Source organism: Callithrix jacchus, chromosome 14 (genome assembly GCF_049354715.1).
Source record: "Callithrix jacchus isolate 240 chromosome 14, calJac240_pri, whole genome shotgun sequence".
Classification (NCBI taxonomy): domain Eukaryota; kingdom Metazoa; phylum Chordata; class Mammalia; order Primates; family Cebidae; genus Callithrix; species Callithrix jacchus.
This window is the reverse complement of record NC_133515.1, coordinates 43,858,741-43,883,700: the sequence shown is the minus strand read 5'-3', so window position 1 is coordinate 43,883,700 and position 24,960 is coordinate 43,858,741. Positions and strand designations below refer to the sequence as shown.

At 41.0% G+C, this 24,960-nt stretch overlaps 1 long non-coding RNA gene across 8 annotated transcripts in view; it reads right to left on the bottom strand.

The window, feature by feature from the left end:
- LOC128929610 (uncharacterized) overlaps positions 1 to 24,960 on the bottom strand; it is a 142,729-nt gene that overhangs the window by 46,201 nt on the left and 71,568 nt on the right. The gene's annotated exons all lie outside the window — the stretch shown is intronic.

The window sequence follows — 24,960 nt, the reverse complement described above, 5'->3', positions numbered from 1 at the left end:
AAGCAAATGTTAAATGTGTTAAGACTTGTTGTACTAGTGTTGTAACTTTCCAAGTTAAAGTGTTCCTAAAGGCCACTTCCTATATGATTTTTCCCAGTAAGTGAGGCAAGCAGTTCTAAGATCTTCCACAAAACATCTAGCCATCTAAAATGGAGAGATGAATCATTCTGCCTATACAAACTAGCTGTTAGAGGGTGGTTGGGGTATACTACTCATAAGATTTCAGGGTGTCTTCCAACTAAAACCTCCATGATCTCAGTATGAAAAACCTGAAATCAGATGCCTATGTAAGGAAATAATCACCCAGTAAACCCAAAAATGCAAATGGATAATGCTGGCCATTTTGCCTTCCTGACATTTCCTTGGGAATCTGCAAGAACCTCCCCTTTCCCCTCCCCCAATAAGACCATTTAAGTGTGTGTTAAACAACTACAGAATACTAAATAAAAAGTTTGGCCAAAACCAACCATGAAGCTGCAAAAAAAAAAAATAATAATAATAATAATATTCATCTTTTTGAAAAGAATGAGATAAATCTATCTCATTCATTCATTTCCACTGCTGTGGAAAATTTTTAAAGATTTCTTATTAAGTGGCAGAATATGAATAATATAATACAAGCCACAGAAATGAATCTACAGTCACAAATCCAGGTGTGCAAGAAATCAAATTTTAGGCTATAACTCAACTCAGTGATTATGGTAAGCATATGTCTAAATTCTCCAGAACACTGAGAAGTGCCAGGCATGGTCAGCAGAGGCCAGGTCTGGAAGCCTCTGCTGCTCTGTGCCTCTTGGGGCAGCCAGGAACCCTGGATCAGGTTGCCTGTGTCTTCACAACCTAGTCCATTTGTCCAACCCACAGCCTGTGGGCTGCATGCAGCCCAGGACAGCTTTGAATGTGGCCCAATGCAAATCTGTAAACTTTCTTAAAACATTGTGAGATTTGTTTGATTTTTTTTTTTTTTGCCCATCAGCTATCATGTTAGTATATTTTATGTTGTGTGGCCCAAGACAATGCTGCTTCTTCCTGTGTAGCCCAGGGAAGCCAAAAGTGACTGCCTCTCTCTGGGATTGTACTCCTGCCCCCAGCCTGACTGGGGAGGACAGGGCTAAAAGGGTCCTTTTTACTCCCAAGGAAATCCTTCTTCCATCATTTCCAGTCACCGCATTCAGTCTATGCAAGAGAATCCTCATCTTTTGATAAGCTCCTCAGCAAATCCTGGAGTTGCTCTAAATGCTTAAGCTTTCAGCACATAAAAGCAAGAGATGCCCGGTGGTGACTGATTCAGTTTTCTAGCCTGAAAAGCTGCTCCGAAGGTAATGAGTTCCATAAATGTGAGGACAGAAAAAGGGAAAATTCAGGGGAGAAAAAAATTAATTTCTCAGATACTGTCCCAGCCACTCATATGGTAAATGCAAAACAAAAAGTCTAAACATTTCCACCAAATAATTAACAGTGCCTATCTGTATGATAGGCTTTAGGATGGGGGAAGGGATGCAAGGAGAGCATTTATATATTGGTAGATATATTTCTGAACTGTTTGGATTTTTAAATGAAGAAGCTGTACTCAGCACTGTTTATATAACTTATTGATTGATTGATTGATTGAGGTGGAGTCATGTTGTGTTGCCTAGGCTGGAGTGCAGTGGCACACTCTCGGCTCCCTGCAACCTCTGCTTCCTGGGTTCAAGCGATTTTCCTGCCTCAGCCTCCCAAGTGGCTGGGATTACAGGCATGCACCACCATGCCCGGCTAATTTTTGCATTTTTTAGTGGAGGTGGGGTTTACCATGTTGGCCAGGCTGGTCTCAAACTCCTGACCTCAGGTGAGCCACCACCTCGGCCTCCCAAAGTGCTGGGATTACAGGTGTGGGCCACCGCACCCAACCACAACTTATTATTTTAAATAAATAAATACCCACACATCTTTTACCTCCAGAGGGACAATGTAGGCTGCATCTCTCTAGTAAGCTGGTGCACAGACCTGAGAAGCCTATTTTCATGAGGGGTAGAAAGGTTCTGAAGGAAATAACTTTTTCTAAGGAAAGAAGGAAAACGGGTACAACGAGCTGACCCAGAAACAAAGTTCTGTTCAACAGAAAGAACTGATTCTGGACTGGACTGATATTTTCAATTTAGATGTATCTGTGGGCCCAAACCCCATGGCTCTATAAGGCAATGTAGGGACCGCAGCTCTATAGCACTGCTACTATAGGAGTGTCCGTGACTCCCGGCAGGCATGGGGTGCCTGATGGGTGTGGCCATGCCCAGCAAAACTGATAGCTACATGGGGTGTGGTAGGGGCAAAGGGAAGTCACAGAGCTGGAGGAAAGGAAAAGATGGGAAGGTAATACTAATCATCTAACCTTGTCCACTAGTACAGGAGAGTCATACACCCTGGGGATGCCCAAAATGCTCATGGGTGAGGGGGTGTGAACTAGACAGGGGTCTAGTTTCCACATTGGCACGTAAAGACAAGAGAGACGCACGTGTGAACAAACTCTAAAGACGTGATAAGGGCACAAGAGTTCAGGTGTGTGTACAGGTGGGGAGCGCAAGAGAGGGAGCCACAAAGTCTAGGGGAGGGGCTGGGAAGGTCTCCTGAACAGCTGATTCACAGTCGGATAGACAGGCAGTAAGGATTTGTGTGGCAAAGGTGGAGGACACAAGGAACTGCATGTGCAAAGGCCTGGAGCTGAGAGAACAAGCAAGCAGTGTCTGGGGAACACGGGAGAGGTACACAACGAGGCCACAAAGGTTGTGTTTCATGATAAGGAATTTGGACTTGATCCTGCAGGTGGTGGCAAAGCTCAGAAGAGAAGTATTTAACAGGGAAATTAGATGGTCAAATTTTCCAGTAAAGTTTTTCACCACGACACTCCCATCTCTCTTAGTTAACTCCCATCCAGGCTGCAGTCTGAGTGTGAGAGCTGCTTCCTCCAGGAAGTGTTCCCTGAACACCCTCAGACTCAGCCCTCAGCCAAAACCTCTATGGGTTCCCAAGCACTTCTTCCATCTTTCCCCATTGCACTACATCCTAATAACCTGTGCCCTCTCCTTTTCTCTCTTCCTTCATACGCTGTGAGTGCTGGAGGTCAGGACAGTATCTGTTGTGTTCTATGTTGCATCCCCATACCCAGCACAGTGCCTGGCATAAGTACTCGATGTGTATTTAATGAAAAACACATTATTTGTAGCAAACCAACACAGGAACAGAAAACCAAACACCACATGTTCTCACTTACAAGTGCGAGCTAAACAATGAGAACTCATGAACACAAAGAGGGGAACAACACACACTGGGGCCTCCTTGAGGGTGGAGGGTGGGGGGTGGCAATAGGGAGAGGAGCAGAAAAAAATTACTCTTGGGTACTAGGCTTAGTACCTGGGTGACATAATCTGTACAACAAACCCCTGTTACACGAGTTTAACTATATGACAAACTTGCACTTGTACTCCTGAACTTAAATTAAAAGTAAAAATAAAGTATGAAAAGATAACTCAAGTGGTTTCCAACCAGAACTGTAGAGTACAGGTTGAAAACAGATGGCAGGGAGCCAGGGAGAAGACCCTTGCAATCGTTTAGGTAAAAAGGGATGACACCCTGAGCTGAGGCAGTGGTGGTTGGGCTGGAGAGCAGGGAGAGATTGGGAAAATGTTTAGGCAGCAGATCTGATAGGCCAGGTGAGCAGGTGAGGGAAGGGAGGGATCCAGATAAGGGGAAGAGGACTCCTGGGTTTCTTGCTTAAGCAGTTGAGCAGATGATGGATTAACCAAGGCTGGCTATTCTGGAAGAGGATGCAATGCACTGGAAGAAACCAGTTTAGACATGCTGACTTTGACTTGCCTGTAGGGCATACAGGTGGAAAGGTCTCAGGTGAAACCACAAAACTGAAGTCTGGGACAGGCGTCTGGATTGAAGATACAGATTTGGGAGCTGTCAGCTGCAGGTGATGTTTACAGACCAGGGAGGAAATAAGATTGCCCAGGCAGAGGAGGAGGCAAAACAACAAAAAGAATGCCAACTTGTAAGGAGTGAGCTGAGGAGGAGCCATGGAGAGAAAGTGAGGCATGAGAGAGGGAGGAAAAGCAGGAGCTGAGAGCAGCATCACCGCTAAAGGAGGAGCAGCTTCAGGGGCTAGCAAACACATTCCAACAGTGTGGAGAAACAGAGCCCGCCCAGGCCTCCCTTTACAACTGAGGAAAGTGAGGGCAAGGAAGGCTGATCGAGGGTGCTAGAGGCATGTGCCATTAGTACCCATGGTCATATAGGCCGTGGCTCTCAAGTTATGATCCCTGGTCTCATGGGTCCCCAAGACCCTTCCGAGGGGATCCAAGAGGTCAACATCATTTTTATAATAATACCAAGAGTTCTTTGCAGCATTCCCTTTGTGGACATTTGCACTGATGATGCAAAAGCAACAGTATTTGGTGAAACTTCTGGAGCCTTAAATCAATGAAGTGGCACCAGGAGTCACAGTCTTCATCCCTATGTACTTGCAGTTCAACAGAAAGGCAAACATCATGGAAGAATGTTCAAGATAGACTAATAATTATTAATTTTCTTAAAACTTGTCCTTTGAATACATGTCTTGTTAATACTCTGTGCATAAAGCACTTCTGCTGAATACCAAAGTACTGGAAGAACTTACCTGATTGGATTGCAAGCTGACCCACCTGCTTTTTTCATAGAACATCATTTTTATTAGGAAAAAATGACTAATAAACTATGATTATTCAGACTTGGGTATTTGGCAACATTTTCTCCAAAATAAATGAAGTGACCTGTCACCTCATAGAAAACAACTGATAGTATTTGTTGCCAACTGTAAAATTTGAGCTGTCAAATGAATATTTAAAATTTTGGAAAATGTGTATCCACGCTGGTAAATACTTAAAGATTTCTCAATACCTCAAGACTTTTCTGATGAAATCAGTGGTAACATTGACAAATATGAGTTTTTGATATTAGAGACTGGAATGTGCATAACTCACTGAACCATCATTTTCAAAATGACAAATGCATGATGTTACAAAATCAGGCATGAAAGACCCATTCAAAGTGCAAGATAGAGCAATGAAGTTGAATACAGAAAAGTATGAGTTCGTTGATATGGACTCAACTAATTTTTTACATACATTACAACTAATTTTTCAGAAACTGCCATTTGTCTAATTTTGATGACATATCAAAGGAGAGTATCTACCATGATCTAAAAAGGTTATTAAAATACTATTTTTTCCAACTACAATCTGTATGTAGCTGGATTTCCTTCATCTACTTCAATCAAAACAACATACAGAACAGACCGAATACAGAAGCAGATATGAGAATCCAGCTGTCTTCTAGTAAGCCAGACATTAAAGAGAGTTGCAAAGTTATAAAATGATACTACTATTAACTACATTTTTTGGTTGTTGTTTTAGAGAAGACAGTTGTTTTTATAAAAAGTATGTTGGCCCGGTACAGTGGCTCATGCCTGTAATCCCAGCATTTTGGGAGGCTGAGGTGGGTGGATCACTTTAGGTCTGGAATTCAAGACCAGCCTGGCCAACATGGTAAAACCCTGTCTCTACTAAAAATCCAAAAACTAGCCAGATATGGTGGTAGGTGCCTATAATCCCAGCTACCCAGGAGGCTGAGGCCTGAGAATCTCTTGAGCCCAGGAGGCGAAGGCTGCAGTGAGCTGCAATTGCACCACTGCACTCCAGCCTGGCAACAGAGTGAAACTCCCACTCAAAACAAAACAAAGAGTATGTTCACATGTAATGGATTCATTGTTGCTAGTTTTAAATCATCAGTGTAAAATATGGCATTTTTCCAAAATACTAATTTTAATGTTTATCATATTTTGGATATGGTAAATATTGTTAAAACCACTATATAAAGTTATTTGGGTTTGTCTGTAATTTTTAAGAGAATAAAGGAGCATATCATTGGCTTTGCCAATGATTTCTTCAATATAACACGCAAGCCAGAGGCAACAAAAGAAAAAATAGATATATTGGACCTCATGAAAATTAAACACATTTTTGCATCAAATGACACTTTCAGCAGAGTAAAAAAGGTTATGCACAGAATGGGGGGGAAATATTTGAAAAGCACATAAACCGTATGGTTTAACATTCAGGATTCATAGAGGAACCTAAATATTCTACAATAACAACAAAAAAATTAACAACCCCATTCAAAAAAGGGCAAAGGACTTGAACAGACACATTTCACCAAAGAAGACATACAAGCACAATGAGCCCACAAAAAGATGCTCAAAATCATGAAAACCATGGCCAAAAAAAAAAAAGGAGACACATGGGACTACATCAAACTTAAAAATTTCTGTGTAACAGAGGATACAATTACGAGTGAAAAGGCAACCAGATGCAGTGGCTCACACCTGTAATCCTAACACTTTGGGAGGTCAAGGCAGACAGATCACTTGAGCCTAGGAGTTCAAGACCAGCTTGAGTAACATGGTGAAACCTCGTCTCTACAGAAAAATATAAAAATTAGCCAGGCCAGGCACAGTGGCTCATGCCTGTAATCCCAGCACTTTGGGAGGCCGAGGCGGGTGGATCACGAGGTCAACAGATCGAGACCATCCTGGTCAACATGGTGAAACCCCGTCTCTACTAAAAATACAAAAAATTAGCCGGGCACGGTGGCATGTGCCTGTAATCCCAGCTACTCGGGAGGCTGAGGCAGGAGAATTGCCCGAACCCATGAGGCAGGAGAATTGCCTGAACCCATGAGGCGGAGGTTGCAGTGAGCCGAGATCACGCCATTGCACTCCAGCCTGGGTAACAAGAGCGAAACTCCGTCTCAAAAAAAAAAGAAAAAGGCAACCTGCAGAATAGGAAAAAATATTAGCAAATCACATATCTGAAAAGGACTTACTACCCAGAATATATTTTTTAAATTCCTACAATTCAACAGCAAAGAGCAAATACCTTCATTTTTAAAATGAGTAAAGGACTTGAATGACATTTTTCCAAAGAAGAGATACAAATGGCCAACAAGCATATGTAAAGATGCTCAACATCACTAATCATTAGAGAAATGTAAATCAAAACCACAAAGAGTTATTACCTCACACCCATTAGGTTGGATACTATCAACAATTAAAAACAGACCCAACTATAGATGGCCTATAGTTGGGTCTGTTAGTCTAAAGACTAACTTCACATTTAAGGACACACATAGAATGAAAGTGAAAAGCTAGAAAAACATATTTCATGCAAATGGAAACCAAAGAGAGCAAGGGTACCTATACTTAGATAAAACAGACTAAGTAAAAAACTGTAAAACAAGACAAAGAACATCATTATATAATGATAGAGAATCAATTTATCAAGATAATATAACATCTGTAAATATACAGTTGACCCTTGAACAACACGAGTTTGAACTGCACAGGTCCATTTATATGCAGATTTTTTTCTAACCACATGAGGACTGAAAATACAGTATTCATAGGATGGGAAATACATGTATATGGAGGGCCAACTTTTCATATACATGGGTTACTCAGGGCAACTGTGGGACTTGAATGGTGCAGCTTTTACACAGTGTTATACACAGAGGTCCCGGAAGGAATCCCACACCAAAGGACAACCGTAAATATACCTAATATCAAAGGACCTAGATATATAAGGCAAAAATCAACATATCCGAAGAGAGAGAGATATTACAATACAATAATAGGGGACTTCAGGCCTGGTGTGGTGGCTCACGCCTGCAATCCCAGCACTTTTGAAGGCTGAGGCAGGCAGATCACTGGAGGTCAGGGATTCAAGACCAGCCGGGCCAACATAGCAAAATCACATCTTTACTAAAAATACAAAACTTAGCCAGGCACGGTGGTACATGCCTATAATCCCACCTACTCAGGAGGCTGAGGCACGAGAATTGCTTGAACCTAGGAGGCAGAGGATGCAGTGAGCTAAGACCATACCACTGCCCTCCAGCCGGGACAACAGGGAAACAGTAAAACTCTGTCTCCACTAAGAAAAACAAAAGGATCATCCATTATGATCAAGTGGGATTTATCCCTGGGATGCAAGAATGGTTCAATATACACAAATCAATAAATGTGATACACCACATTAACAGAAGGAAAGACAAAAGCCATATGATCATTTCAATTGATGAAGAAAGGTATTCAACAAAATTCAAAATCCTTTTTTGTTTGTTTACTTTTTAAAATTCAACATCCTTTCATGATTAAAAACTCTCAATAAACTAGGCATAGAAGGAAGGAACTCAACACAATAAGGGTCATATAAGACAAGTCCACAGCTAACATCATATTGAATAGTGAAAGTTGAAAGCTTTCTTCCTAAGATTAGTAATAAGACAAGGATGCTTATTCTGGACACTTCTATTCAACAGAGTATTGGAAGTCCTAGCCAGAGCAATTAGGCAAGAGAAAGAAATAAAAGTTGTCCAAATCAGAAAAGAATAAGTTAAATTGTCTGTTTGTTGATAACATGATCTTTAGATAGACAACAGTAAAGACTGACCAAAAAACTGTTAGAACTGAAAAACATATTCAGTAGAGTTGCCAGATACAAAATCAACATGCATTTGCTTGTCTGTTAGTATTTAAAAAAAAAAATCAACATGCAAAAATCAGTGGTGTTTATATACATTAACAACAAACTATCAAAAAAAATGAAGAAAACCATCTCATTTACAGTAGCTATTTTAAGTTACTTAGGAATAGGCTGGGTGTGGTGGTTCATGCCTGTAATCCCAGCACTTTGGGAGGCTGAGGTGGGTGAACTGCCTGAGCTCAGGAGTTCAAGATTGCCCTGAAACCCCATCTCTACTAAAATACAAAAAATTAGCCAGGTGTGGTGGTGCACACCTGTAGTCCCAGCTACTTGGGAGGTTGAGGCACAAGAATCACTTGAGCCTAGGAGGTAGAGGTTGCAGTAAGCCAAGATCGTGCCACTCCAGCTTGGGCTACAGAGTGAGACTCCATCTCAAACCTCCCCTGCCCCCCCACCCACCGCAGGAATTAATGTAATCAAGAAAATGAAAGATCTGTACACTGAGAACTATAAAACATAGATGAAAGAAACTGAAGAGGACACACACAACACATGAAAAGATATACTGTGTCCATGGAGTGGAAGAATATTACAATGCCCATACTACCCAAAATGATCTACAGATTCACTGCAATCTCTATCAGAACACTAATGACATTCTTCACAAAAAAAGAAAAAACAACTCTGAAATTCCTAGGGAACCACAAAAGACCCCAGATAGCCAAAGCAATCTGGAGCAAAAAGAACAAGACTAGAGGTATCATGCTTAGTCTCCAAAATATACTACAAAGCTGTATTAGCCAAAACAACATGATACTGCCAAAAAACAGACACACAGACTAATGGAACAAAATAAAGAACCCAGAAACAAATCTATGTATTTACAGTCCACTAATTTTCAACAAAGATCTCAAGAACGTACACTAGGGAAAGGACAGCCTACTCAATAAATGGTGCTGGAAAAACTGAATATTCACATACAGAAGAATGAAATTAGACCTTCATTTAACACCACATATAAAAATCAAATCAAAGTGGATTAAAGACAAACATAAGACTTGAAACTGTAAAACTACTAGAAGAAAGCATAGGGGAAAAGCTTCATGATATTGGTCTGGGCAAAAAATTTTGGATATGACCCCAGGTGACAAAGGCAAAAATTGACAAATTAGGATTACATCAAACTGAAACTCTTCTACACAGCAAAGGAAACAATCAGTACAGTGAAGACACAACTAACAGAGTGAGAGAATACATTTGCAAACCATGAATCTGAGAAGGGGTTATGATCTAAAATGTATATAATAAACTCAAACAACTCAGTTGTAAAAAAACAAACAACTAAAGTTTCAAAATGATCAAAGAACCTGAATAGACATTTCCCAAAAGACATACAAATGGCCAACAGGAATATGAAAAAGTGCTCAACTGCACTAATCACCAGAGAAATGCAATTCAAAACAATGAGATATCACCTCAGTCTTGTTAGAATGGCTATTACAAAAGAGAAGAAAGATGGCAAGTATTGGAAAAGATGTTGTGAAAAGGAAACCCTTGCACATTACTGATGGAAATGTAAATTAGTACAGCCACTATGGAAAACACTATGGTGATCCCTCAAAAATTTAAAAGTAGAACTATCATATGATCCAGGAATACCACTACTGGGTATATATCCAAGGGAAATGAAATCAGTATGTTGAAGAGATATTCACACTCTCATGTTCATTATAGCATTATTCACAATAGGCAAGATATAAAACCAATGTTAAGCGTCCATCAGCAGATGAATGGATAAAGAAAATATGGCACATATGCATAATGGAGTACAATTCATCCTTTAAAAAGAAGGAAATCCTGTCATTTGTGACAACATAAATGAACCTGGAGGATATTATGTCAAGTGAAATAAGCCAGGTACAGAAAGACAAATACCACATGATCTCACTTTTATATGGAGCATAAAATAGTTGAACTCATAGAAATAGAGAATAAAATGATGGTTACCAGAGGCTGGGAGGTGAGGAGATTGGAAAGATGCTGGCGAAAGGACACAAAATTTATTAGACAGGAGAAACATTTCAAGAAATCTATTGTACATCATACTAACTACAATTAGTAACAATATATTGTATATTTGAAAACTGCTTAAAGAATAGATTAAGTGGTCTTATCACAAAAAAGGGAGGTATATGAGGCAATGCATATGTTCAATAAGTTAATTTAGCCATTCCACAATGTGTGTAAATATATATATCAAAACATTATGTTGTATACCATAAATATATACAAATTTTACTTATCAATTAAAACACTTTTTTAAAAATCAAAAAATAGTAAGTATTGGCAACAATATGGAGAAATAGAACCCTCATGTAGGATTACTGAGAATGCAAAATGGTGTAGCCCCTAAAGAAAACAATAAGGCAGTTCCTTAAATAATTAAAAATAGAATTATCATATGATCTAGCAATTCCACTTTTGGTTATACACCCAACTGAATTGAAAGCAAAGTCCTGAAGAGGTATTTATTCACTCATGTTTGTAGCAGTATTATCACAATAGCAAGCAAGATACAAACAACCTAAATGTCTAGTGATGAATGGATGGACCAAATGTGTTGTATACACACAATGGAATGTTGTTCAGCCATAAGAAGGAAGTTCTGAAACATGCTATAATATAAACATTTAAGACATTGTGGCTCTGGTGCAGTGGCTTGTGCCTGTGATCCCAGCACTTTGGGAGGTCAATTCAGGAGAACTGCTTGAACCTGGGAGGCAGAGATGGCAGTGAGCCAAGATCGCACCATTGGACTCCAGCTTGGGCAACAAAAATGAAACTGTGTCTCACAAAAAAAAAAAAAGACATTGTGCAGGGTGATGTAAGCCACACAGGGAGATGTGCTACATGATTCCACTTACTTGGGATGCCTACAGTAATCCGATTTGTGAAGAACAGAGGGTACTGGTGGTGATCAGAGGCTGAGAAAGGGAAGAATAGGGAGGTTTCATTTAATTGGGATAGAGTTTCAATTTTCAAGATGAAAAGACTTCTAGAGATGAAGAATAGTGATAGTTGCACAATATAAATATACTCAATACAACTGAACTGTACACTTAAAATGGTTAAGATGATAAATTTTATGTGTATTTTACCCCAGCTTTTTAAATGTTTTAATTATATAATGGAAACTGTATGATCACTGAAAAATGTTCCCCCCTCCCCGCTATTTTTTTTTTGAGACAAAATCTTGCTCTGTTGCCAGGCTGGAGTATAGTGGCATGGTCTCAGCTCACTGCAACCTCCACCTCCCGGGTTCAAGCTATTCCCCTGCCTCAGCCTCCCAAGTAGCTGTGACTACAGGCACACTCCACCATGCCCAGCTAATTTTTTGTATTTTTTTTAGTAGAGATGGGGTTTCACCATGTTGGCCAGGATGGTCTTGATCTCCTGACCTCATGATTCTCCCACCTTGGCCTCCCAAAGTGCTGGGATTACAGATGTGAGCCACCGCACCCAGCCTCCATTTTATGTATATGAAATATGCATCACATAGGTGGAATCACATGGTGTTTTTCTTCCTGTAACTGATTTGTTTCACTTGGCACAGTATTCCTTAGGTTTATCCATATTGTCACAGATAGCAGGATTTCCTTCTTTTTTAAAGTTGTATAGTATTCCGTCATGTGTACATACCATTTTCTTCATCCATTTTTCTGTATGCAAGATGAATAAATTCCAGATATCTGCTGTGCAATACAGTACCTATAGTTAACAATAAGGTATTGTGTACTTTAAAATACATTAATAGAATACATGTTATCTTTTTTTTTTTTTTAAGACAGAGTCTTGCTCTGTCTCCAGGCTGGAGTGCAATGGCATGATCTCGGCTCATTGTAACCTCTGCCTCCTGGTTTCAAGCAATTCTCCTGCCTCCGCCTCCCAAGTAGCTGGGACTACAGGTGCATGTCACCACATCCAGCTAAATTTTTGTATTTTTAATAGAGATGGGGTTTCACCATGTTGGCCAAGATGGTCTCGATCTCTTGACCTGGTGATCTGCCCGTCTTGGCCTCTCAAAGTGATGGGATTATTAGCGTGAACCACAGCGCCCAACCAATACATGTTATCTTAAGTGTACTGAACACAAGCAGACCAGGCACAGCACTTTGGGAGGCCAAGGTAGGAGGATCACTTGAGTCTAGGATATCAAGACCAGCCTGAGCAACATAGTGAGACCTCAACTCTACAAAAAAACACAAAAGAATTACTGGGGTGTAGGCCGGGTGCCTATAATCTCAGCTACTCAGGAGGCTAAGGCAGGAGAATCGCTTGAACCAGGGAGGTGGAAGTTGCAGTGAGCTGAGATTGAACCGTTGTACTCCAGTCTGGGCAACAAGAGCGAAACTCTGTCTCAAAAAAAAAAACAAAATGAAATAAAAGAATTAGTGGGGCATGGTGGCACATGCCTGCAGTCCCAGCTACTCAGGAAGCTGAAGTGGGTGTATCATTTGAGCCTGGGAGGTCAAGGCTGCAGTAAGCTGAGATCACACCGCTGCACTCCAGCCTGGGTAACAGAGTAAGACCATTTAAAAAAAAAAAAAAAGCAAATTTTTGGAGGTAATGGACAAGTTTAGCATCTTGGTTGGGGAGATGGTCTCATGAGTGTATGCACATGTCCAAACTTGCCAAGATGTATACTCATCAAGACATATAAATCAAATGTGTGCTATTTTTTGTTTATCAATTAGCTTAAAAAAAGGAAAAAGGGTGTAAAAGGGTCCTGAGACCAAAGCACTTGAGAACAGCTGACACAGAATATCCATTTCTGCCTCCTGGTTTTTAGGCCGTTTCCAGCACACCTTCCCCTCCCATTCTTCTCCACAGAATACAGAATCATAAAATCCTAAAAACAAAATAAAAATCAAAACTTAACTGAAAAAGAGATAAGACAGCAAGCACACCAAGCTAGAGAGAAAATAAGATCCCCTCTTTCTTTTCTCTTTTTTTTTTTTTTTGAGACGGAGTTTTGCTCTTGTTACCCAGGCTGGAGTGCAATGGCTTGATCTCGGCTCACCGCAACCTCCGCCTCCTGGGTTCAGGCAATTCTCCTGTCTCAGCCTCCTGATTAGCTGGGATTACAGGCACACGCCACTATGCCCAGCTAATTTTTTGTATTTTTAGTAGAGGCAGGGTTTCACCATGTTGACCAGGATGGTCTCGATCTCTTGACTTCATGATCCACCCGCCTCGGCCTCCCAAAGTGCTGGGATTACAGGCTTGAGCCACCGTGCCCGGCCAATTTTCAAAATAATTTTCCTTTAAGGGCAGGGCCTGATAAGTAGTCCCACCAGGCTAGGCTGGTTTCATCAACAACCCCTCCCTGCTGCCACCTATGGGAGAAGAAAGATGGGGGCAAGGACCTGAGCAGGAGTTCAGGTGTCTTGTCTTCACATTCTGAATCTGATGTGCTGCAATAGCCGATTAGGCAAGGCAGGTGGGGATATTTTTTATTAGTCACAATTTGCAGGGGAGAGAAGAGAGGTCTATGCCTTGCTTAATACTAGTAAATAAAAGACAGGGCTGAGAGCAGGACAACTTCTGGCTGCAGTCCAGGATTCCCTCCATTGGGCCCCCTTGCACTCTAAGCTGCCTCTCTTCTCCACTCAAGCCCAGAGGTACAACATTAAAAGATGCATTGTTGGCCAGGTACAGTGGTGCACATCTGCAATCCCAGCTACTTGGGAGGCTGAGACACAAGAATCACTTGAACCCAGGAGGCAGAGGATACAGTGAGCCAAGAATGCATCACTGCACTCCAGAGCCTGGGCAATAGAGCAAGACTCTGTCTCAAAAAAAAAAAAAAAAAAATGCAGTGTTGTACTTGCTAATAAATATTTTCTTGCATTTATAAGCCATGTAGATTTCTTTTTTTTTTTAATCCTTTTTTCTATTCTTTTGGGTTGTTGGTCTTTTTATAATAGTTTGTAAGAGAAAGTGACCCACTATTACTTTTCAGTTGCAAAATGGGTTTTTTAATAATTAGAAAAAGTTAATGAAATAAGAGACAGGCCGGGAGCGGTAATCCCAGCACCTTGGGAGGCTGAGGAGGGCGGATTATGAGGTAAAGAGATCGAGACCATCCTGGCCAACATGGTGAACCCTCATCTCTACTAAAAGTACAAAATATTAGTCGGGCATGGTGGTGCATGCCTGTAGTCCCAGCTACTAGGGAGGCTGAGGTAGGAGAATTGCTTGAAACTGAAAAACGGAAGTGGCAATGAGCCAGGATCGTGCCACTGTACTCCAGCCTGGCGATGGAGTAAGAATGTCTGAAAAAAAAAAAAAAAAGAAGACAAACAATAGAGATGACAAAATGAGTTCTAAAAGACAAGACAGACCACTAATAAAACAGATGATTAAAAAAAAAAAAAAAAAAAAGGCTGAGGCCAGGCACTGTAGCTCATGCTGTAATCCTAGCACTTTGGGAGGCGAAGACAAGAGGACTGCTTGAGGCCAAGAATTTAAGACCAACTTGGCCAACACAGCAAAACCCTGTCTCTATGTAAAAAAATAAGGCTGAAGCACTAAATAAGTAATATTGGGATTTAAAAATGGAAGATAAAATCAAGCTTTAAAATGGAATAAGACTATGAAAATTTTATTTCAATAATTTAAAAATTTTGAGAAAAAAATAAAAATTACTAAACTTGACTGGAAGAGAAGTAATAGTTTGGGTAATACTTAATAGCAGCAGCAGAAGTTATATACTAGGATCTCCTCATAAAGTGCAAACCCATCAAGGTAGTCAATACTAGTAAGTCGTTCATCAGTTGCAGTCTTCTGTGACAAAAGAGATGAGTCTTTGGAGCCTGGGCCTGTCAGTCTGGTTTGGAAGGAAAGAAGACACTGAGAAAACAGAGAGGAGCTGGTATTGCCCCATGGAGTCACATTACTCCAGGGCTGGGCCAGGATATCAAGTAATCTCCTACTTGCTTCCCCAAGGGGCAGCATCCCTGTCAATCTTGCTCAGTCCCAAGGCTGCTCTACCCACAATCCCCTCCTCACTAACCCCTTCCTCCTTCCCTCCTCTCCTCACTCCATCAACCTCTTTCTCAATCCTCTTTTCTTCCCCTTCCTCCCCTCATCTCCCCTGTTTTCTGTTGGAAGACAGTTGTTGCTCCAAGTGTGACTGGTGTCATCTGGTGCCACACCACTTCTCCCCACATCTTGCCCCCTTCCCCACTCCCACCTCCTGACACTTCCAGATAGAGGAGTTGCAGCAAACAGGTGGAGTCCTAAGGCCTAACCCTCAGCCTCTCTTGGCCCATTCCCCAAACTCATTCCTAAGTCTGATCTCATGGACAGAGAAGAGGTTTAAGAGGGGAAGGGTATGCAGTAAAGGGTGACAGATGTCATAGCTCTAAGCCCTGGTACTAGAGTTAATGCAAAAGAGCCACCTTTTGAATCTTGCACTGTCTGTAGCTCAAATAAATGTCCCACATATATAAACACTACCATGTCTCAAGTTTGTCAATGTAATTGGATGTCTAAAAATTAAATATATTTAAATTTGTTATTCTTTTTATACCAGCTTATAATAACTTGTATTATCTCAACAGATACTAGACAGATACTAGAAGCACCACCATTATAACATGTATACATGCATGAATGTGTGTGTGTTGTGGATTAGAAATGCATACAGAAAGAAAAAAAGTGGAGTGAGACATGGTGGCTGAGGCAGGAGAACCACTTGATCCTAGGAGTTCAAGGCCAGCCTGGACAACACAGCAAGAACCCATCTCCAAAGAAACAAAGGTGGGGGGACAGGACAGGACAGGAGAGGAGAGAAAGAGAGAGAGAGAGAGAGAGAGAGAGAGAGAGAGAGAGAGAGAGAGGAAGAAGGAGGAAGAGGAAGAGGAGGAGGAGGAAGAGGAGAAAAGAAAAGGATGGAGATGACCAGTGTACACAACATTGCTGTGGTCAAGTTTTGATGTCTCTTTATGGTCCTATCCATGGGGTGGGAGGGAAGAAGGCCACAACAGAGAGTTGGGTATATGCAGAAAGGATGCCTTCGTTGATTGTGCCAATGATTTGCTCCTGGACTGATGCTAGCCCTTAGCAGCCCCTCAGACAGGTGCTTTGGTAAACCATCTATCTTGCTCAAAGCCTGGAAGGTGGGGTGAGATCTGGAGAGCAGATACTCTCTGTGACCTCCAGCTTCTGCTGACACTGATGGTCTGGAGTAGCGTGAGTATCCAAATACACAAAAACTCATGCTGCAATGGCTGTGACCATACCAAAGGGCAGGACTTTGACCAGGCATGTCCAAATGCATTAATGGACACATGGGTTTAAAGAATTAAAAGATGAACCATACCAGATGTTTGTGTTTCTTACCAAAGTCAGCCTGTGGTGAGAATATGGACTGGAATCTAGCATCAGAGAATTAAAAACCTATAAGGATGAGAAAGAGGTGCTATAACATGGGCACTGCCCAATCTTCGTCTAAGATATGGAACAAGGGCCGAGCACCCTGGCTCACACCTGCAATCCCAGAACTTTAGGAATCCAAGGCAGGTGGATGACCTGAGGTCAGGAGTTCAAGACCAGACTGTCTAACATGGTCTCTACTAAAAATACAAAAATTAGCCAGTTGTGTTAGAGCATGCCTGTAATCCCAGCTACTTGGGAGGCTGAGTCAGGAGAATCACTTGAACCTGGGAAATGGAGGTTGCAGTGAGCTGAGATCATGCACTTCAGCCTGGCAACTTCAGCCCCGCACTTCAGCCTGGGCAACAAGAGTGAAAAAAAAAAATTACACACACACATATATATATATATATACACACACACACACACACATATATATATATATATATACACATATATATATATATATATATATATATATATATATATATAGAGAGAGAGAGAGAGAGAGAGAGAGAGAGAGAGAGAACAAGCAAAAGATGCTTACTTTCATTACCTTTATTTAACATAGTCCTGGAAGTCCTAGCCAGAGCAATCACAAAAGAGAAAGAAATAAAGGGCATCCAGACCGGAAAGGAAGAAGTCAAATTATCCTTGTTTGCAGACAACATAAAAACCTAACGACTCCACCAAAAACCTGTTAGTAGTCAATAAACAAATTCAATAAAGTTGCAGGATACAAAATCAACATACAGAAATCAGTAGCATTTCTATACAACAGCAAAAAATCAGAAAAATAAATCAAGAAAGAAATTCCATTGACAATAGTGAAAAAAAATAGGTACAAATTTAACCAAAGTAAAAAATCTACCATTAAAACTATACAACACTGAGAAAGAAATTTAAGAGAAAACAAAAAATGAAAATATATCTCATGCTCATAGATTGGAAAATTTTTATACTGTTAAAATACCGATATTACCCAAAGCAATCTATAGATTCATTGCAATCTCTTAACTAAATACCAATAACATTCTTCACAGAAATAGAAAATAACATCCCTAACATTCCTAGGGAATCATAAAAGACCCAAAATAGCCAAAGCAATCCTGAGCAAAAAGAACAAATCTAGAAGCATCACACTACCTGACTTTAAAACATACTACAAAGCTATAGTAGGCAGGGCGTGGTGGTTCACACCTGTAATCCCAGCACTTTGGGAGGCTGAGGCAGGAGGACTGCTTGCATCCAGGACTTTGAGACCAGCTGGGCCACATAGTGAGACCCTGTCTCTACAAAAAATTTAAAAATTAGCTGGGTGTGATGATGCACAACTTTAGTCCCCGCTACACAGGAGGCTCAGGTGGGAGGACCACTTGAGCCTGGGAGGTCCAGGCTGTAGTAAGCCAAGATTGTGCCACTGCACTCAGCCTGGGTGACACAGCAAGACCCTGTCTCAAAAAAAAAAAAAAAAAGTGGGGGGTGGCAGGGGGATGTAAATTAGTATAGCCACTGTGGAAAATAGAATGAAAATTCCTCAAAAAATTAAAAATATATCTACCATATGATCCAATAATCCTACTGCTAGGTATAATACATACAAAAGAAAGGAAATCAGTATATCTGCACTCCCATGTTTACTGCAGCAGTAGTCACAATAGCCAAGATATGGAATCAACCTAAGAGTCTATCAACAGAAGAATGGATTAAATTGTGGTATATATACAAACATAGCCATAAAAAAGAATGAAATTCTGTCATTTGCAGTAACATGGATAAAACCAAAGCCATTATGTTAACTGAAATAAACCAAGCACGGAGAGACAGATATTGCATGTTCTTACTCATATATGGAAACTAAAAAAGGTGATCCTATGCAAATATAGAGTAAAATGGTAGTTACCACAGGCTGGGAAGGGTGGGAGCGAGAATGATGAGAAGTTGGTTAATAGTTACAAAAACAGTTAGATAAAAGGTGTAAGTGAAGAAAAAGGAGAGAACGATCCAAGATGGCTGATCGCTAACATCTCAGGATTGCAGCTCCCAGTGAAAGCACAGAGAGAATGAGAGAACGCCACACTTTCAGACAAATTTTTGTCGCTCACAGACCAAAAGATTCCTAGTGGAGGAGCCCCATGGGTCACCAGCACAACTCTTGTGGCAGGCGCAGCGGTTTTGCTGGCACCTCGGCGCAGTAGCTCTTGGCGCAGAGTAAACGGGACTGGTTCCCCTTCTGACCGAAGTTTGGAGCTCCAGGAAGGCAGAGTCGCCTATTACGGACTCAAGAAGGAAGCCAGACTGGAGATTCCCGGGCAGAAAAGCACTATCAGTCTTTAACACCGCTGTTTTAGCCAGCGCAGGTGGTTGCTCAAATTTCGGCCCTGGGAATTAACAACTTGGACGTCCACTCAGAGACTTAATTTGAAAGTTGGTAATTACAAAGATGACAGCTGGATAAATTTACAATGATGGGAAGAAACCAGTGTAAAAAGGCTGAGAATACTCAAAATCAGAATGCCTCTCCCTCTAAAGAGGATCACAGTTCCTCATCAACAACGAAACAAGGCTTGATGGAGAACGAGTGCATTCCATTAACAGAATCAGGCTTCAGAAGGTGGATAATAAGAAACTTCTGTGAGTTAAAAGAACATGTTGTAGCCCAACGTAAAGAAACTAAGAACTTTGAAAAAAGGTTTGACGAAATCCTAATGAGAATAGACAATTTAGAGAGGAATATAAGTGAATTAATGGAACTGAAGAATACAATATGGGAACACCAAGAAGTATGCACAGGTTTAAACACTCGAATTGATCAAGCAGAAGAAAGGATATCAGAGGTCGAAGACCAACTTAATTAAATAAAATGAGAAGACAAGAATAGAGAAAAAAGGATAAAAAGGAATGAGCAAAGTCTCCAAGAAATATGGGACTATGTCAAAAGACCTAATTTACGTTTGACAGGTGTACCTGAATGCGACGGAGAGAATGAATCCAAGCTGGAAAATATTCTTCAGGATATTATTCAGGAAAACTTTCCTAAACTAGCAAAGCAGGACAATATTCAACCCCAGGTAATACAGAGAACACCACAAAGATATTCCTCAAGAAGAGCAACCCCAAGGCACATAATCGTTAGATTCACCAGGGTTGAAACAAAGGAGAAAATACTAAGGGCAGCCAGAGAGAAAGGTCAGGTTACTCACAAAGGGAAGCCTATCAGACTTATAGCAGATCTCTCAGCAGAAACTCTACAAGCCAGAAGAGAGTGGGGGCAAATATTCAACATCCTTAAAGAACAGAACTTTCAGCCCAGAATTTCATATCCAGCCAAACTAAGCTTCACAACTGAAGGAAAAATAAAATCTTTTATGAACAAGCAAGTACTCAGAGATTTTATTACCACCAGGCCTGCTTTACAAGAGCTTCTGAAAGAAGCATTACACATAGAAAGAAACAACCAGTATTAGCCGTTCTAAAAATACACCAAAAAGTAAAGAGCATCAACATAAAGAAGAATTTACATCAACGAATGGATAAAACAGCCAGTTAACATCAAATGGCAGTAATCCTAAATTTAAATCGACTAAATCCCCCGATCAAAAGATAAAGCTAAAACCCAACAGTATGCTACATCCAGACCCATTTCACATGCAAGGATATACAAAGACTCAAAACAAAGGGATGGAGAAAGATTTACCAACCAAATGGAGAGCAAAAATAAATAAATAAAAAGCAGGAGTTGCAATTCTCACATCTGATAAAATAGATTTTAAAGCAACAAAGATATAGTGGTAAAAGGATCAATGCAACAATAAGAGCTAATGATCCTAACACCCAGATACATAAGACCTATAAAGAAACTTAAGACTCAACAAGACAGAAAATTAATAAGGATATCCAGGACTTGAACTCACATCCGGAACAAGTAAACTTAATAAATATTTCTAGAGCTCTCCACTTTAAATATACAAAATATATACTCTTGTCAATACCACAACACACCTACTCATAGGTTTAAATGAAATATTGATCGGCCATTATTAATACCCATTTTTAGAATAAAGCAACATTTCCGTTCTCTCTCCCTCTTTTTCTTCCTCTTTCTTCCTCTCCTTCACTCCTTTTTTTTTCTTTCCTTCTCTCCTAAAAAAAATAAAAAGAAGAAGAAAAAGATGGGTGCTACTTGGGAGGCTGAGGTAGGAAAGGATCACTTAAGCCCAGTAGTTCAAGGCCATCCTGGGCAACAAAGTTCTCAAATTAATAATCCAGACTCTCATCTCAAGAACCCAGAAAAAGAAGATTAAAATACACCCAAAGAAGAAGAAGAAGAAAAGGTGTAAGTTCTAGTATTCAATAGCACACAAGGGTGACTGTAGTTAGTAATTTGTATGTTTCAAAAGAACTAAAAGATTTAGAATGTTACCAACACAAAGGAATGAGGACTGTTTGAGGTGATAAATATGCTAATTAACCTGATTTGATCATTGTACATTGTATCAAAATATCACATGTACCCCATAAGTATGTATAATTATTATGTATCCAAAAAAAACCCTGCAGGATAAGAAAGAGGTGCCACATCATGGGCACTTCCCAGTCCAAGGTACTGTGATTAAAGGTCTCTAAGGAAGGTCCTCATATCCTCCATCATAGCTAGTGAAATGATGCCTAAATTCAGTAATTAGAGCTCTCTCTAATTATCTCTCACTTCCTTTCACTGCAATTCCACTAGGTTGGGCCACACTGGGTGAGGCTGGGTGGAGCTAGAACCAGTATTATCCTGAGCTGTTGGCACTCTTTTCCACTCCAGTATAGATGAAGATACTGAGAACGGAGTGTGATGGGGTAGGTGTGGAAATAGGTGGAAGTAATGACAAGGAGACAATGTTCTACTATTTCCCACAACTGATTCATTTCAGGTCTCTCTCCCATAAACCCCATTGAACTTATTTGTGTTGAGTCTTTGGAAATCAGTGAGCACCTTCTTCAAAGTACTCACCCCTCCATGCCACGTGAGACCTAGGATATAAGCTACTTTCTGCATGGGCTCTCTGCAGGCTCAAGAGCTACAAATCATGAAGTGATTAACTCAAAACCTTCCTCCTTGGGTGCCTCTGGAAGTGACATAGTAGGAAGCCTGATGTTGTGGTTTGAATGCATCCACCAAAGTACATGTATTGGAAACTTAATCCCTAATACTTCAGTATTAAGAGGTAGGATCTTTAAGAGGTGATTAGATCATGAGGGCTGTGCTCTCACAAATAGATTCATATCATAGTCACAAGACTGGGTTCCTGATAAAAGGGTAAGTCTGGCCCCCTTCCTCTCTTACTCACACATACTTTCTTGCCCTTCTACATTCCACCACAGGATGATGATGCAGCATGAAGACCTTCACTAGATGCTCTAGCCTCTTGACCTAGGACTTCCCAGCCTTCAGATTCATGAGCCAAATAAATATCTCTTCTTTATAAATTACCCAATCTCCAGTATTCTGTTACAGCAGCACAAAATGGACTTAAGACACCTGGTGGGTTTTCTTCTCTTTTCTTTTTTTTTTTTTTTTTTTTTTTTTTTGAGACAGAGTCTCTGTTTTGTCGCCCAGGCTGGAATGCAGTGGTTCGATCTTGGCTCAATGCAACATTCACCTCCCAGGCTCAAGTGATTCTAACGGCTCAACTTCCCAACTAGTTGGGACTATAGGTGCATACCACCACACCTGGCTATTTTTTGTATTTTTAGTAGAGACGGGTTTCACTATGTTGACCAGACTGGTCTCAACTCCTAAGGTCAAGTGATTCACCCACCTCCCAAAGTGCTGGGATTACAGGTGTAAGCCAACACACCAGACCTCACCTGGTGTGTTTTGATGTGATCTGTGGGTCCTTAGAAATTCTTCCAGGCCGGGCATAGTGGCTCATGCCTGTAATCCCAGCACTTTGGGAAGTTGAGGCGGGCAGATCACCTGAGGTCAGAAGTTCAAGACCAGCCTGGCTAACATGATGAAACCCCGTCTCTACTAAAACTACAAAAATTAGCTGGGCGTGGTGGCACTGGCCTGTAGTCCCAGCTACTCGGGAGGCTGAGGTAGGAGAATCACTTGAAATCAGGAGGAGGAATTTGCAATGAGCTGAGATCATGCCACTGCACTCCAGTCTGGGCAATAGAGAGACTCTGTCTCCAAAAATAAATAAATAAATAAAGGAAATTCTCCTTCCAAAAATATCAACCCTGACACCTAAACATCCACCACCAGAGAGTCCCTAAAGTTACTCAATGGGTCTCTGTTAAAATACAACTATCACTCAACTCAGTAGAGGATGGGGACTGGTGTGATGTCATTCGAATATGAGCAAATCCGTTGTAGCCCTGGACTTTCTATAACTGGGGCTTACAAGTGGCAATCCAGCAGGAAGAGGGTTGGGGGCAGGGAATTGGGAGGGTAATTATATTGAGCATTTATTTGGAATGAGTTTGGCCAAGGAACTGATAGAAATTTGAGATGCTAAAGACACATAAGCGACACCCTGACTACCATTCCAACAAGAGAAACAAACTAAGTGTGATGACATTGGCAATAAAAAAACAGGAGTCCTGGACTTGGTGGAGGACATCAAATTCAACTCCCTCCCCTACTTAGCCACTGTGCTTGTCAGAAGCAGGTAAGCACACCAAGGTTGAGCTAAGAAATATCCACAAGGGGTCTTCTGTCCTCAGAATACTCATCAAGGACCCCTCCCTAGAGGAGGCTGAGGAGGCAGTGCAGGACCTTGGGCTACAAATGGTGGGAGAAGGGCACAGTGAATTGTGGGCTGTCTTATCCAATCACAAGAAGGGATCTCACTGCCTCTTGTCACATGACCTCTTTTTCTCCCTCCTCCTTTGGTCTCTCCTTCTCCGCCCTTCCCCTCCCTTTGTTCTGTTTTAAAGATTTGGTTAAAATAGATGCAAACTCTGGTCTTTTCTATTTTTAATACCTAGCCATTACATAATCCACACCATAATTGCTGACTTGAAAAACTATTGGCAACAGTAGAAAATCCCCAGAGTTTTAAACAGGAAAAGGATCATTAAGCACAAAAGCCTTTGGTAGTTCTACTGACTGGTAAAATGTTGGTAATCGTCACTTGCCAATGGAAGTCACATGGGCCGTGGGAAACACCCCCCATCTCATGGAAAGTGGGCTGGGGGAAGGGATGAAATGCAGCCTCAGCTGGGAGGAGGAGGCTGCTGGTGGAGGGGGTATGCTGCGCTCTGAGTGGGGCTCGAACAAAGAAGGTCCCCCCAGGAAGTGCTGAAGGAGTGAGCTTCAGGTTACCCTCGGGCTACCTTTTACTGCTTTTGTTTCTTACTAAGGAGTGAGTGAAGTCTCCAGCAGCCCAGTCCTTTCCCTCATCAGTTTCCCGGCTTCCTACAGCTTCCAACACATACCTATTAGAGCCTGAGGGGTGGACTACTCCAGTTAAATACGTTATTTAATAAAGACACAGGAGCAGAGAAGGCTGCCTGTCTATCACAAAGACCTGACCCACTCCTCTGCAAGGCTTTCCAGACATTAGGCCAGAAACACACTATTTAATTCTTCAATAAAATGATCCAAAGAGAGTTTAAGAACCAGTGGTTTGGTTCACAACCAGAGATTAATCGTCTAACTGAGAAAAAATTTTCTATATGTGTATGTGTGTTAGGAGTGTGGACAGTGTACAAGATGCAGAGGGTACAGGGACTATTCTGATTTTGTCACTTCTGCCACAATCCTAACCCCAATAATCAAGGAGGATCCGAGTAACTTCGTGACCATTGATTCAATAAATGTATGTTGAATGCCACATATCGGACTAGGTGCTGGGGATGCAACAGTGTGCAAAATCACTGCAATCATAGAACTGCTAGGTCAGTGAAGGAGAGAGACATTAATCAAAATATTAAATGTATTATTAAAATGATAATGAAGGGTTATGAGGGA